This window comes from Macaca mulatta, chromosome 10 (assembly GCF_049350105.2).
Source record: "Macaca mulatta isolate MMU2019108-1 chromosome 10, T2T-MMU8v2.0, whole genome shotgun sequence".
Lineage (NCBI taxonomy): Eukaryota > Metazoa > Chordata > Mammalia > Primates > Cercopithecidae > Macaca > Macaca mulatta.
Genome location: NC_133415.1, coordinates 76,294,515 through 76,311,623, shown reverse-complemented (window position 1 = coordinate 76,311,623; position 17,109 = coordinate 76,294,515). Strand labels below are relative to the sequence as shown.

At 38.6% G+C, this 17,109-nt stretch overlaps 1 long non-coding RNA gene across 1 annotated transcript in view; it reads right to left on the bottom strand.

The window, feature by feature from the left end:
- Positions 1-311: 311 nt before the first annotated feature.
- LOC144331555 (uncharacterized) overlaps positions 312-17,109 on the bottom strand; it is a 30,172-nt gene continuing 13,374 nt past the window's right edge. Inside the window, exons 2-3 of the long non-coding RNA XR_013398841.1 lie at positions 8,854-9,025; positions 312-433 (exon numbers count right to left, since the gene is read on the bottom strand). This is a non-coding gene — a long non-coding RNA (uncharacterized LOC144331555). The remainder of the gene's footprint in view (positions 434-8,853; positions 9,026-17,109) is intronic.

The following is a 17,109-nucleotide window of genomic DNA, read 5'->3' as shown; positions in this document are numbered from 1 at the left end:
TTTATTTATTTATTTTTGCTCAACTGGTAGGCATGTCTATGGCAAATTAGCTCCTGATACAGCAAAACCCATCCAGTCACTGGCCAACAGCTTGCAGTTTAACCAGACACGATACAACCTAAATGTATTATTATAAAGATAAACAAAACTGCCATCACCAGGCCAGGCGCAGTAGCTCACGCCTGTAATCCCTGCACTTTGGGAGGCCGAGGTGGGCGGATCACGAGGTCAGGAGATCGAGACCATCCTGGCCAACACGGTGAAACCCTGTCTCTATTAAAAATACAAAAAATTAGCCGGCATGGTGGCACATACCTGTAGTCCCAGCTACTAGGGAGGCTGAGGCAGGAGAATGGCGTGAACCCGGGAGGCGGAGTTTGCCATGAGCCGAGATCACCTCACTGCAGTCCAGTCTAGGGACCAGAGTGAGACACTGTCTCAGAAAAAAAAAAAAAAAAAAAACTACCATCACCAATTGCAGTTCAATTATTTTACAATATACCAACACTGCTGCAAACGCAGTTGGATCTTGAGAATCATATTATTCTGTCAATAATTGTCATATTGAGAAATGAAATCCATCAACAAATTATTCACATGTTATATGTGTGTGTGCGTGTGTGTGTATAAATTCATGAAAATAAAGATATTTAGAAAAAACAAAGAAAATCTTAGTTCATAGGAGTCTAGGTCTAAGTGAATCTAAGAGAGTTTAATTCAGGAATACAACACTGAAGGCAAGATAATAAAACTAAGTCTGGTCCTTTTAAAAAGCTGTGTATACATACACACATTCACACACACATATATGTATTTGATCAGAATAAAAATATTTAAGTAAAATATGGTAAATATTTAGAGTAATATTTGAGATCCAAGAGTCTTGGTAGATGCAAACTTTAGGGAAAGCAGGATCCCAGGCCAATACCTAAACACACCAAGTTCGCACTGATTTTAAAACCCCTCAGGTTAGAATTAATAGTAATAAACCCTCTTATTCACCTCTTACCTCTAGGAATGGTCACATTCAAACCTAATAGAAATGAGGTTTACCAGCCTTAATAATGACCCTAATACCTAGGAATTGCTAACTTAGACTTAAGTAAAATTATTCTTAAAAAATTTTTTAATACTTTCTTTCATTCTGTATTTTCTTATTTATGAAAATTAACTTTCCCAGTTTCCTATCTAGATCTGGCACACCTTCACCAATGTATGTCTTTTTTTTTTTTTTTTTTTGAGACAGGATTTCACTCTATCACCCAGATTGGAGTGCATGCCATGATCATAGCTCACTGTAGCCTCAGCATCCCAGGCTCAAGCAATCCTCCTACCTCAGCCACCTGAGTGAGTAGCTGGAACTACAGGTGTGCACCACCAAGTCCAGCTAATTATTTATTATTACTATTTTTTGTAGAGACAAGGTCTAGCTATGTTGCCCAGGCTGGTCTCAAACTCCTGGGCTCAAGTGATCCTGCTGCCTTGGCCTCCCAAATTGTTGAGATTACAGGCTTGAGTCACTGCACTTGGCGGGTTTTCTCTTCTTTAGTAAGGATTGTGATCCCCAAAGCTGTTTAGGTATGTTGTTAACCAGTGTCGTTTAGGGATGGTGAATATGGGCTACCTAGGTTAAAATTCCAGCTCTGCCACTTACTATCTGTGTGATCCTGAGCAAGTTAATTTATTTCTCTGTGCCTCAACTTACTTATTCTTTAAACGAGGATGTCATAGAGATATTATAAGGGTTAAATGTCATTATATTTGTAAAGTGCTTTAAACAGTGCCTGGCATGGGATAAGTCCTATATAATGCTGGTTAAAAATAAATTCATTCAGGAACATTCTTGTTTTAAAAATTTACAGAATCATCTTTTCTTCTCTGCCTTCTTCTCTCCCTTGACAAAAGTATTTAAAATTGGGACTTAAGAAAACTCCAATTATAATAGACATTTATTCTTATAGGAGTAATGGCAAAATAATTTTTGAGGACTGCAGAGGAGAAAGTTGCATATATTTTTATTTCATCAATGAAAAACATGAAGCGTTTCTCTTCTACCTCAACCAGGAAGGCAGCTATTGCAAATTTAACCAGAAGACTCAGTTGATGTGTACTCTAAGATTACATAAGTATCAATTTATAGCATTTCCTGTCCTACTTTACAGACATAAATAAGTCATCTTCCCGCATGCTTAAAATATCACCCCATTAGGTGAGGTTTTTATGTTAGGATAGTGTATATTCTTGCTTAATTTTTATGAAAATTTGTACACTTTAAATTAATGGAAAGATATATCCAGATATTTTCAGTTTTCTTTAGATAGTAAAATTGCAATAGACTAATGTGAAATCAAATGTTTGAGGTAACTTGAAGAAAAGAGATAGAAGAAGAAAAAAAAAATGAAGCCAAGTGCCCCCATGAGAATAAACCATTTTATTGGTAGTCATGTCAGGAAATGTTAACTGGTGGTTATGTAACAAAGAGAAGAATATTTTAAAATAACATTTTGGAAATATCTACACTTTAAGAAAAGTGGGGGAACATTTCCTTTTTGGTCTTACTGAAACATTGACTTTAAAAGTAGAATTGTTAAGAAAACACACAGTGTTGAGGTTAGTTACAGTTAGTTGGGATGAAGTAATTAAAATGCTTGCATGAGAACATCCTCTACCGCAGCTGCAGTTCATTTCTCCAACACAGACATAGAATATTTCTGATCTCATTCAGAAAAATATCGTCTTTTCTCTTCAAATGCTAATGGCCTGCCACTCTTTTCCCAGTTGGTTCATTCAGAGACATCATTTTTCTAGTTTGTACTGTATTATGTTTTGTTTTCAAGAAAATGTAGGGTACTTTAGAGTATAACTGTCAGGAAGAAAAGTAAACTGGATTTCACACAATATAAAAAATGGTAAAAAGCACATTAGTTTCATGTGTTTACTCATTAGCTTCTTTACACATTAGTTTCAGGTGTTTATTGCTTTATTCTTAGTGTAACATTTTATGTAGCAGTAAAAAATCAGAAAGCAAATGTTCTTCAAAAGGGAAATGGATAAAGATATTATGTTAAAATTATATAACGCAATATACAGTATTTAAATAAAATACATGCATTTATTTATATAGATATATGATTATATATATTTGCAGTAACCTGGAATATCAAAAGAATATTGACATTGAAATATGTAGTCACAAAATGATACATAGAGTATGATAACATCTATGTAAATGTTAAAATGCAAATTAAGACGTGTTATTTATGAATAAATTATGAATCTAGCAAGGAAAATTATAAAAGCATGGACTAGAAAGATGTACACCAAACTCACCATAATGGTTGCCTCAGAAAATAAGATGGGGGAGGGAAAAGTAGAAAGTTTACCTTTAATGCCCTAATTCCTTTATTTAAAATACATGAAAAGTGACTATTTGTTAAATCTGAATATTGTACATATATATTTATTTCACTATTTTCTGAGGTATTCTATATTTTCTAAATTTCTAGCAGTAAACATAAAAATAATCATCCCTTTAATGATTTCTAAGGGGTTTTTTCTTTGTTTTTATTGCATAAATGTAAGCACCCAGAATTGCTGCTGATTAGATTCAACTTTGATTTGCAGAGCACAGATCTGGTCAGTTCATGGTGGTTTTAATTTGCATTTCTCTTATAAGTAGTGATGCTGAGCATTTTTTCAGATGCCTGTTGACCATTTGTATGTCTTCTTTTAAAAACTGTCTATCGGCCGGGCACGGTGGCTCACGCCTGTAAGCGGGCGGATCACGAGGTCAGGAGATCAAGACCATCCTGGCTAACACGGCGAAACCCCGTCTCTACTAAAAATACAAAAACTTAGCCGGGCGTGGTGGTGCGCGCCTGTAGTCCCAGCTACTCGGAGGCTGAGGCAGGAGAATGGCATGACCCCGGGAAGCGGAGCTTGCAGTGAGCTGAGATTACGCCACTGCATTCCTGCCTGGGCGACAGAGCAAGACTCCATCTCAAAAAAAAAAAAAAAAACCGTCTATCATGTCCTTTGCCCACTTTTTAATGGGGTTATTTTTGTTGTAGTTGTTGAGTTGTTTGAGTTTCTCCTAAGTTCTAGATATCAGTACCTGTCAGATGCATACTTTGCAAATATTTCCTTCTATTCTGCAGGTTGTATGTTCACTCTGTTAAGTATTTCTCTTGCTGAGCAGAAGCTTTTTCAGTTCCATTTGTCTATTTTTGTTTTTGTTGCTTGTGTTTCTGAGGTCTTAGTCTTTAATTATTTGCCTAGACAAATGTCCAAAAGAGTTTTTGCTAGGTTTTATCTAGTATTTTAATGGTTTTAGGACTTACATTTAAGTCTTTAATTCATCTAGTGTTAATTTTAGTATATGGTGAGAGATACGGGTCCAGTTTCATTCTTCTGCATATGGCAATTCAATTTTTCCAGCACAAGGATGCCCTTTCCTCAGTGTATGTTTTTGTCAACTTGGTAAAATATCAGCTGACTGTAGATATGTGGCTTTATTTCTGGGGTCTCTATTCTGTTCTGCTGATCTATGTGTCTGTTTTTACACCAGCATCCTGTTGTTTTGGTTACTATAGCCTTGTAGCTGTGTAATTTGAAGCCAGGTAATGCGATGCCTCCAGCTTTGTTCTTTTTGCTTAGGATTGCTTTGATTATTTGGGTTCTCCTTTGGTTTCATATAAATTTTAGAATTGATTTTGTTTAATTCAGTGAAAAATTATATTGGTATTTTGATAAGGATAATAATGAATCTATAGATTTGGTCTTTTGCCCTTCTACCTTCTGCCATGTGAAGATGCAGCAAGAAAGCCTTCACCAGATGCCGAATCCTTAATCTCGGACTTTGCAGCCACTAGAACTGTGAGAAATAATTTTTTGTTCTTTGTTACTTAGTCAATGGTACTCTGCTATAGCAGCACAGAAGAAACTAAGGCAAAAATTGTGTCAGAAGTGAGGTGCTGCTATAATAAATAATGAAAATTCTGGAAGTGGCTTTGAAACTGGGTAATAGATAGAGGCTAGAACAATTTCTGAGTGAACACTGGAGAAAGTCTCTTTTGACAAGAATAAAGCATTAAAAGTGATTCTGGTGAGGGCTCAGAAGAAGAAAGCCTAAATCTTCTTACTTAAGAGGTCCTGACAATGGAAACTATGCTGATGAAGTCTCAGATGAAAATGAGGAACAAGGTGTCGAACACTGGAGGAAAGGTCATCTTTGTTACAAAGAGGCTAAGCTCTTGGCTGAATTATGTCCAGTTTTAGGACTTAAGGAGCAACTTAAGAGCAACAAACTAGGATATTTGCTGGAAGAAATCTCTAAGCACCAAAGCATTCATGGTGCCTCATGGCTTCTCTTAACTTCTTACAGTAAACGAAGAGAAGACAGAAATTGTTTAAAGATGGAATCTATAATTAAAAGGGAAACCATACATAAAGATTTGGGAAATTCTCAGCCCAGCCATATGTAAAGAGTGAAAAAAGGTGTTTAAGAAAGAAAACAAAGAATGTGGACAAGTGATCATTTGAGATTAGAATGGATAGAAGAAAGCAAAGTGTTATTCATCAAGACAATGGGAGAACGATCCCAAAGGCATTTCAGAGGTCTTCAGGTTGTTCTTTCCATCACAGGCCCACAGTGTTAGGGCCTTAAGGGCAGAAAGATTTAAACACATGGATCCAGGGAACCCTGGGACCTCAGGGCTTACTGCAATTGCTGCCAAGGAGCTCTGCTTTCCACATTCTGGCACCATGCCTTTTGGGCACTCCAGCTGTGGCTCAAGCAAGTCCAGGTGCAGCTCAGGCTGCCACTCTGGAGGTACAAGTGGTGAGCCTTGGCAGTGTCCACATGTGCTAATTCTGCAGGAGCACAGAGTGCAAGAGTGTTGGAGGCACGACTTTTTCCACTTAGATTTCAAGGGATGATGAAGAGTCCCCACTAAGGCAATGCCAAATGAAGCTATAAATGTGGAGCTGCCCCCAAACCCTCAGTACTGTAGAACCACAAGCATGTAGTGCCAGCCTGGGAAAGCCACAGGCATGTGAATTCGATGCATGAAACCTGAAGTAAGAAATGCTTTCAGCAAAGCCATCAGGCAAGGCTACCCAAGTTTTTGGGGGGCTGAACCAACACCCTATTGTGCCTGAAAGGTGGGACATAAGACCAAATATGAGAATCCTCAAGCCTTAAGATTTAATGTTCCTTGCCCTGTTGGATTTTGGATTTACTTGGAACCTGGTACTTCATTCCTCTTTCCTAGTTCTCCTTTTGGGAATGTGTGAATGCCTATCCCACCAGTGTCTTTGGAAAACACATAATCTGTTTGACTTCACAGGCTTGCCTCTGAAGGAAAATTTGCCTCAGCACGAATTATGCCCTGAGTCTCACCTATATTTGATTTAGATAAGACTTTGTGCTTAGACTTTAAAGTTAATGTTGGAATGAGTTAGACCCATTGGGGTGGAATGAATGTATTTTGTATGGGAAAGGAACATAAATCTTGAGGAGCAGGAAAATAATGCTATGGTTTGAAAGTTTTCTGTCCAATATCTATGTGTTGTCAATGTGACACTTCCTCCATGAATGGGATTAGGTTCCCTTACAAAGGGGCTTCACAGAGGGAGTTGGTCCTCTCTTGCCCTTTTTCCTTCCACCACGTGAGACTGCAGGAAGAGAGCCCTTGCCAGATGCTGGCACACTGATCCTGGAAACCCCAGCCTCCAGAATTGTGAGAAATAAATTTCTGTTCATTATACTTTACCTAGTCTCTGGTATTTTGGTATCAGCACAAAATGAACTAAGATAGCAATGAATGTATTGCTTTATTTGCATAAGGAAATAATGCTTTCATAATGGTTAAAAAATAACAATAAGGAAGGAAGCCACCTGGGAAAGAGCATGAAATCAGGTACTAAGACTGAATGATTCAGAATGTTTAAGTTAAAGTGATCTGAGGGGTGAGTACAAATGATATGGTTTGGATCCATGTTCCCACCCAAATCTCATGTCAAATTGTAATCCCCAGTGTTGGAAGTGAGACCTGGTTGGAGGTGATTGGATCATGGGGTAGCTCCTTCATGAATGGTTTAGCACCATCCTCTTGGTGCTGTTGTCACGATAGTGAGTGAGTTCTTACAAGATCTGGTTGTTTAAAAGTGTGTAGCACCTCCTCCCTCTCTCTTGTGCTCCTTCTCTGACTATGAGAAGTGCTGCTCCCCCTTCACCTTCTGCCATGATTGTAAGTTTCCTGAGGGCTTCCAAGAAGCCAAACAGATACCAGCATCATGCTTTCTGTACAGCCTATGGAGTCATGAGGACATTAAACATCTTTCTTTACAAGTTACTCAGTCTCAGGTATTTCTTTATAGCAATGCAAAAATGGCCCAATACACTAACCTTTCACTTTATACATACGAACTTCATGGATCAAAAATAAAATAAGTAATTCAAGCATGGTTACATAGCAGGTCTTGCAGATCTATGACTGCAGCCCTCTACAGCAAATGTAATACTACAGGACGGAAAAGGGGACATTTACTCTTGACTCTGTGTTACTATAACAGGTCATTCAAGCTACTTTCATAGTACTTTCCATATATTAGCTAATCTGTTGAGGTTAGAAGGAATCAAACTTTCCATGGATATCTTATCTGCCTCAATCACAATTTTATATAATATAAATATATAGATAAATTTGTATAAGAGCTAAGTTCTTTTAAATATATACCAATGAGATGAGTAAGTCCTATAGCTCAAGCAGAGCAGTTATAAACCTGTGCTGTGTATTCTCTTGCCTTCAAAAAAATCAAAATTTAAGCTGGAAGCACCAGTTAGAGAACAGTGGCTCAAGTAACCTCCTTCCATATCAAAAAAGAGACTCATTAAAACTTTTGTCAATCTGCTTCTGCAAGGGAATTGACTGAGTGCAGAGGAGTTCTTATAAAATCATACTCAAGTATAAGTGTAATGGTAGACTTCTGGAAGGATTACAGTCAGCTTGATACTACAAGGGAATCTCTAATCCCACCTCATTAGGATGACTTTTCTGCAAACTGGTATGTATGTAATCAACCAACTAAAATCAGTTACATATTTTCTGTGTTCAGTTGAGTATGTAAAAAAATATAACTTCCACAGCCTGTATCAACTAGAGACAGTGAAGCAAAAAAGTAGTTTAACAGAAAGAAAAATATTGGCAACTAGCTTAAAAAGAGAGTTGAAAGGTAAGCGAGGGGACAGGAGGACAATTCAGAGACGAACAATAACAGACAGCCTCTACTGTCAGAGGAGTTTGAACCAGCGTGACTCCACCTTGAATCAGGGTTGGGTAAAATAAGGCTGAGACCTACTGGGCTGAATTCCCAGGAGATTAGGAATTCTTAGTCATAGCATGAGATAGGAGCACAAGATAAAGGTCACAAAGACCTTGCAGATAAAACAGCATGCAGTAAAGAAGCCAGCCAAAACCCACGAAAACCAAGATGCTGATGAATGTTACTTCTGTTCTTCCTCACTGCTCATTATATATTAATTATAATGCATTAGCATGCTAAAAGACACTCCCATCAGTGCCATGACAGTTTACAAATGCCATGGCAATGTCAGGAAGTTACCCTATATGGTCTAAAAAGGGGAGGAACCCTCAGTTCTGGGAATTGACCATTCTGTTCCCAAAAAACTCATGACTAATCCACACTCGTTTAGCGTATAATAAAGAAATAACTATGAGTATACTCAGTTGAGCAGCCCATGCCACTGCGCCTGCTCTGCATAGGGAGTAGACATTCATTATTCCTTTACTTTTTAAATCAATTTGATTTCACTTCACTCTGTGGACTCACCCCAAATTCTTTCTTGCGTGAGGTCCAAAAACCCTCTCTTGGGGTCTGGATTGGGATCCCTTTCTGGTAACACTAGGATGAGGTAGTCAAAGGAAAGAGGTTGTTCCTAGAGACCAGGAGCTGGCATCTCCAGGTAGTTGCCAAAACCACTTCAAGGACAACCTGCCAGGAGCTGGAACCATAAAAGAGACACAGTCACACAAGACGTTGCCTGATGCACAGAGAGAGAGATAAATATCTTGGTTTGTCTCCTACTCTCACCCTCAAGTCTACCCAATAATTACTGGCTGAAACTACCCTCAGGTCAATGAAAAATGTACTTTTTATGAGTTTTTCTCTTGCATTCCAGTTATCTATTGCTATGTAGCAAACTACCTAAATACATAGTGCTGTAAAACCACAACCATTGCATTATGCTCACAGAGAGGTGTGGCAACTATAGCTTCTCTGCTCCATGGTGTATGGGGCCTCAGCTAGGCTAATTGTAAAGGCTGTGGCTAGAGGATAGTCTTTCAATATAACATCTTCATGCACAGATCTGTGCCTGCATTGTGATGACTAAAGGACCAACACAGCAAGGACTATCAACTGAAATACCTGCAGGTAGCTGCTACAGCATTGTGGTGTCAGGTTGGCCAAATTTTAAATATAGTATTTCAGGGTACCAAGAGTGAATCTGACCAGCAAACAAGGCTAAGTCTACATGGTCTTTTGAGATACACTGTTGGAAGTAGATCGTGGTTTTACAGCTCTGTGTTTTTGGTGGTAAGTATCACTTTTGCTGTATTCTGTTAATCAAAGCAATCACAAGCCTACCTAGATTCAATGTAAGGGAGAATGTAGGCTGCCTCCAAATGAGGATATAAAAGAATGCATAGACATATTTTAAAACAAATTCCTCTAGGCACAAAGAAAACCAGAATTCAAAAACTAGAACAAAATTCAAATAAGAATGCAAGGACTAAGAAAAAAATACTAGAATAGAGTACAACAATGTACATCACAATGGACCTTGAATTATGGCCAAAAAGTAGCAAAGGCAAGGAATGTTTTCATGAGATCTGCAGAGAAAAATCACTGAAAAGAGTTAACCATGGCTTCCAAAAAGCATTATCCAGTTTCCCTAAAGCAAACTAGAAAATTACAGAGAAACCCTTTATTTCCCCCAAACTTTTAAAGAGCAGGTCATATAGAAGTTAGGTACAAACCTAGGTGAATTCTAAACTTTTGCAAGTTAGTCCTTCTGTTTACCTAACACACATGTAATGTTATCTTCAGAAGCAGCAATCTGCACTAATAGTTTGACTTTCATCCTTAATATGAAACTACATCCTTTTTCTCCAGGTGTGCAGAACACAAATTGTTATGCAAACATGAAGCTCTCTTGCTTTATCCTGGCCCATCCTCTATACTCTTGATATTGGTTCTTTCTTGTTCTTCCCTCCTCCTTTTCCTTCTCTCCTTCAATCAACACACATCCTGACTTGCAGTCCTTTTAGTCTTTTGGCTTACTTTGTGTTCTTAGCCTCAAATTCCAGTGGAACCTCTTAGCCTAAAGCAGCTATTACAGTTTTTGTAGGATGTGGTGAGTCCAGCAGTCTTCAGTTACCACTTGTAGACCTCCAGACCTCTCTGTGGTGAGGAGAGGAGGACCCAGGCCATTCTCTGCCTGGGATAGATGACTAAAGCAAAGCACATGACCCAAATTAGCAAAAGAAGAAGCAGAACACATGGAAAGAATTTTCTTCAAACAAATAAAAGTTTTTTTGGACTCTTCTTTTATGATTCAACTCTTCTGTTGTTCAGCTAGAAGTTGGAGTCATGGAAAAGGGAGAAATGGCTGGTGAGTGGATGAGAAAAACTTAGAAACTGAAATTGATCACCTTTGCATGAAGAAGATAAAAAATTAATGCATATTCAAGAGGTATATTCACATAGGTTTATCATGTAATTATATACAATTAAATAACCCCTGTGCCCTCTGTTCCATTTGGGTTTCTATTTTGGTTAGCACAAAAACACTCATGACCACAAGACTCTTATTTTATGTGCAAACAGAGGGCTCTAGTGAGTGTTCATTTGTCCTCTGATTAATAACTACACAGAAATAGAGTAATAAGACTTGCTAGGAAACAGCTTTCCACTCCATTATATATTGAAGGAAAATGGCAAATCTGAAAGCCTGCTACTAACCACCACGGTGAATTAGGAGAGGATGAAGGCTGGCATTAAGCGATTCCTTTAAATTCAGTAATATTTGACAGGTCTCAGCTGTTGAGAATAGCTGTGAACTAAATTATTGAAAAAAAAAGAAATGATCTCCAAGTGATCACGTGACTTAAAGAAACTAGCCAAAGTTCAGCCCACATTCAGCTGTCAGAAACACACCGTTCACACACGGAATAAAGTGTGTAAATTCTAACTCTACAACTTAAGTCTCCTGCTTCTGATCCAAAAGTATTTCAACCTAATTCCTATGCCTTAAGGCTCAGGGTAGGTGACATGGTGGGTGGCTCTCTGGGGTGCTTTCTTCATGAGGCCAGATAGAATAAAGAGGAAACAGGACCACTGTTTTAACTCATTGGCTTTGTCTTTGAATATATGCTTTCCACTTTTTAATTTTCATTTTATATTCTCTTCACAGTGATAACCACATGTATTTAAATGTTCATTCCATTTGAGTAAGAGTTTCTTTGAATAAGAGCCATCTGTTTCATTTAATCTGAGGATGGGTATTTTGTACCTATTCCTCTCTAGCTAGAGGATTAGGAAGCCCATGTGTTGAGTCAGACTGTGAACTACCAATTCCTCTGTGTAATAATCAGCAAGGACAGCAAACCTTAGCTCAGCAAATCAAATGTGCAACACCCACCATCACATTGAGTAGCAGAGGAGAGATACCACAAAACTTTAACAGAGAATGTAAATGTCATGAAGAAAATGATCTCCAGAGGCATTTTCATAATACGTAAATTCAGACAAGTTTATTAGAGCCAAAGACATTTACTTGATTTGACGTTGCTGCACTGGTCCCTAAGGGCAAATTAGACTCATAAATTCTGAGTGTCCTTGCGGCCACAAGCACACTTTATTTTGCAGAGAATCGTTTATGGACTCATAGCAGCACCATCACCGGACTGGAAATGCTTTGCTTAACTATTCAGCAAGGTTTCCAGAAGATTCTGTGACCTGGGTGTCCATTAAAGTTGGAGAAGCTTTGGCATAAGAAATGCACTCCAAATCTGCTGTCTGGAGGTGAAATGTAAGTAAGTCCCCCACCTGCTGGTTAAAGAAAGGGTCTGCTCACCTGTTAGAAGGCAAGCTATAGACTAGAACAGACAGTTACATAAACCAAGGCCCCCTGTTAATAGTCACTTTGGAAATTCCCAAACTGTGAGTCGGATTAGTCCAGAAGCTGTGGTTACCAGGCAAGCTGATGGCCCAAACCACCTCAGAAAGATTCCAAAAACACACTCTGTGTCACTGTTTCAAAACAAAGCTAGTAATATTTTAATCCCCTCACCACAAGGGCATGTCTAATATAGCTTGTCATGAGGCCAGTGACTTATAGAAAGGAATCTGGACTTCCCCAGTTCTATCAGCTCTTGATATTGAAAAAATAAACTAAAATGTGTATCGGAACTGGAAGCAAAGGCAAGCAGTTTGAGCAGATCACAGGCCTGCCTCCAGCACTAATGATAGTTCAAGATCATTCTATGGGTTTTTAATGTTAGGCCTTCTAGCTTGTTCACTTGATGATATCACCGCATGCTTTGAAAATCCTTTTAAAAATTACCATTATTCTTTCATGGAAAAAAACAAACAGAGCCGAAAATGATCCTTTTCCAAGGGATCTGAGGACTTTTAAACCCTGACTTCAGATTCATAAGTACCATGCTTTTCCTTGTGTCTTTGGATCAGAAATATTAAAATTCTTCTCCAGAGACATTTTCCATTTTGTTTGTAGCAGTTTTATATTAAGAAATTAATGTTTGTGGCAAAGCCTGAGACAGTGATAATGCCCCAGGTAAATCAAGAAGGCTAAATCAGTGGTGATGAAGAAGGTTGACACTAATTTGGTTTTTTTTCCAATAAGCAGCACCAGAAATCAGGAAGAATAGCATTCATAGCCTCGCCTGAGGTTTTCTCTGTGTGTAATTGGTCCTTGGGGTTGACTCACAAATGGAGCAATGACTTGGACTTGACTTTCTGGGTCTCCACTGTACCTTGCTCTGGCCTGATTATTCTGGCACTCTGGCCTCTGTCTGCTTACTCCTCACACTTTGGTGACAGTGGTTCTTTGACCACAAGTCAGGGAGAGCTCCCTCTTTCATCTTCAGGTCCCCTTTTATGGAAATTAGTTTTGGCTTCCATTCTTAAAGGATTTACCATAATTTTTCCTTTTAGTATTAAGAAATGTTTTAACAACCAGTGGTTTGAGTGTCTGAATCCACTCTCCAAAACAACCAACATTGCCTTCTGAATTAGTTTCTAGTTATTGAATTTGGCCTACTGCACTTCCATTCCACCTAAAGTGACCAACTCATTATCCTTGCCACTGAAATGTCCTGCGTCCCGAGAAGCCCCTCAGTCCCAGGCAAACCAAGACTTTAGGTCACCCTGAATACTCCTCCTCTTTTATCACTGTCGACTCCAACCCATATGTCTAATCTCCACTAACAAATACACACATTCTTTCTATGTACCATGGTGTCCATAATGTGCTGGCTCTCTCTCTTTCTTTTCCTTCCTCTCTCCCTCTTTCTCCCCACACTTTCTTTCTCTTTCCATTTTCCATTTCATTTGCTAACCCTTTCTCTATCCTTAAGAAACAGAGTGTGAAGGGGGTAAAGAGAGGGAAAAGTATGGAAACATTTATATGCAAGCTACATTAATATTGCTAAGAATAAAGTAATGTCGAGAGTATGATAAAAGTTATAAAAAAAAAACAGCTAACGTGTCTCACCAATCATAGTGGCATATTTTGCAGCAAAGATACAAAAAAATTTAGTGGGGATAAGGCTGAGGGTGGAGGAGAGGACATGTAAGTGTGATTTTTTTGTAATATTTCATCTAGGAGAATTTATACATGTTCTCATTTCATCTCCAGATAAGAAAAATGAGGTAGGTGTTTATAAAAATTTAAAGATGAGAGCTTTCAGCTGTGGGAAAATTAAATAGTCTGCTGATGTCCATCAAGCTGATAAATGGAAGAACTGGGATTTTGGAACTAGATCTCTTAAGGAGTTACTAGTTTTATTCAGAAGATAGAGGAAAGAAAGCATGAACAATTATGCATATGGAAAGTATTTGGTAAATTTCCAGGTAGGTGAATCAATTCCATTAGTTTAGATGTCACAGGAGGAACAGATTTGCAGATGAGCTGGCAGAATGAAGGACTAGATGTCATGAGAGCCATATCTGCCTCAGTAGATTGGGGTATAGTGGCATGGAAATGGCATGGTCGGAAGTGTAGACACATCCTGGAAAAAGGACTGATGAGAGAAGAAGGGTATCCATGGTTGTCAATTTCAGGACCATCACTAATGTGAGTTGACAGCATCCCCCCATACAGGGAAGGGGAAAGAGAAGTGGGATGCAGCACCTTTAAAAAAAATTGCTAGATTCCTTGAATAAGATTTAAAAAAAGAAGAAGCCATTGATGTGAATCTGTTAAAGTCTGGCAAGTTAAATATATATCTGGAGAAGTATTAAACATGACATTACATATTTAAAAGAAAAACATTTGTAAAAATGTAACAAATTAAGCTGTGGCCACTGGGATTAGTAAAAAGACCAAATGCTATGGTTTGAATGTGTCCCCTACAAAATTTAGGTGTTGAAACTTAACAGTTAATGTGATGATATTAAGAGGTGGCCCCCACGGGTCCTACTGTGGGGAGGGGAGAGGAGGGAAGGATAGCATTAGGAGATATACCTAATGTAAATGACGAGTTAATGAGTGCACCACACCAACATGGCACATTTATACATATGTAACAAACCTGCACATTGTGCACATGTACCCTAGAACTTAAAGTATAATAATAAAAAAAAAAAAAAGGCGGCCCCCTTAAGAGGTGATTCGGTCATGAGGACTCCTTCTCTCATGAATGGGATTATGACCTTTATAAAAGAGGCTTCACGCAGTGTTCTGTTGGCTTACCCTGCAGCTATTCTGCCATGTGAGGATAGAGCCTTCCTCCTGTTGGGAGGATGCAGCAACAAGGTGTCAACAAGGAAGCAGGGATCAAGGGATCAGCCCTCACCAGACAACCAAACCTGCCACCACCTTGAACTTAGACTTCCCAGCCTTGAGAACTGTGAGAATATAAATTCCTCTTCTTTGTAAATTACCCAGCCTACAGTATTTTGTAGTAGTAGTACGAGGGACTAAAACACCAAAAGGTTGAAAAAACTTAATTTCAAATGTATAAATATATTAAAGTGCATCCCAAAACCCAAATGAAATATACCAAATTTATATAGCAGAATTTCTCCTTGGCTTTTCTTCAAGGAATCTATTTTAAGAGACTTATATCTATCCTAACCATAAATACATATTTGCTGAGCTTCTTTGCTCTCTGGTCTAAACAAAGGTATGGATCCAGGGGCGAGAGGCATGGCAGAAGTATAAGTTCTACAATCTAGTTAGGAAATCAGAACATACATAGGAAACCAATAGAGAACAGAGTAATACATATGGAACCTAAATATACTACTTAGGAAGTTGGACTCTCAAGAAAGAATAGAAAAGATGGATATAGTATTCTAAAAAATCTTGGTATTAAAGAAAGTCTGATTTTCTTAAATATTGTAATTTTCTTAAATATTATAAGCAAGTCCTCAACAATATTGTACGAACTATTTTAGAAAAATAATAATAAAATTTGAGTTCTGATTACCTGCCAAGAGTCATGCCAAGGGTTTTATATGCATTATTTAATTTACTTTTTCCAACAGTTCTAGAAAAGAGTGTCATTACATTCCTGTCTTTAAAGGAGATGAAATTTAGGAAGTGATAAGTTAGTAGTTGAGAGATAGGGGCTAACTTGTCCAAGACTGACCCCTGCAGCCTGGCTTCTCAGAAAGGGAATTTTCCTTCTGCAATGTTCTATGGGAAACCCACTCTGAGCAACCTTTAAGCCAATCGGTGCTGAGCAATGCTGAAGCTTGAACCCCAACTCTCCCTCCTCCTACCCTCAATATGCCAGAGGAGAGGTTTATGCTTCAAGAACCAATAACACCAGTGTTGTTGCTAGCTTACTAACAAGAACACCTCTGTCCTAGTTCACCATGTAATCCATCTGCAATTTCAGCTTCTGGAATCTTAATGACAGCAGGACAGGAACTTGTGCCTCCCTCCACTGCCAGTCACCACTACTGAGCTGGTAAAAGAGGGGCACAGTTTCTGCCACATCATTTTGCTATCATATCCTGGTCCCTCATCACACCACGAGAAGGCCAGTGTTTCTCTAACCATGCAGCTTCAGAGCTCCATGGCCCAAGGGTCGGAATCACTCTTGCAAAGTCAGAAATCAGGCTCTACCAAATCCTAGGTCACTGCCTCAACACAATGAGGCTACCAGGGGATATGAACACCTACTACTGATCCTAGGGCAGTGAATTTGTCCAGTGAGTGCTGCTCCTGCAGACCTGTATGTAAGCACTGCTGAGGTTTTGCCCTGGTTTGTGCTATTGTCACTTACCCAAAGTCTCACCTTCAGTAATGTCACATCCAAGGGGCAAATATTCCAAACTGAGGTTATTAAATGAATTCGCGAATATAATCGAGATTGTTATTATCAATGAGCTGATAATAATGTCGATGAGCTGACATCCTTTACATTATTTACATAAACCTCTAAAGGCAGTCTAAGATATTTTCAACATGTCTTTACAAACAGAATCTGTGATTTAAACGTCAAAAACTATTTTAAAAGGCCACGATGTGTGGAACTGAGGGCTAAGATTATGCATACTTTTAAAACATGATCAGATCAAATAAAGGCTCCATTTAATGCCACAGTTCTATATGGGGAACCTTCTCCTGAATTTCAGTACTGATGAACATAACGACATCAGGACCAGATAAAGCTGCCTTCATAAACCTTAAAATCTAGTGACAGTTCTTAGACAATAAAGAAATGGTTCCAACCTAGCGTGCTATGTGGTAAGAAAGGAGTGGTCCTGCATGCCATGAGGACAGAGAAACAGTTTAATCCAGACATGTGGGGTCAGGAAGAGCAGGTGAAA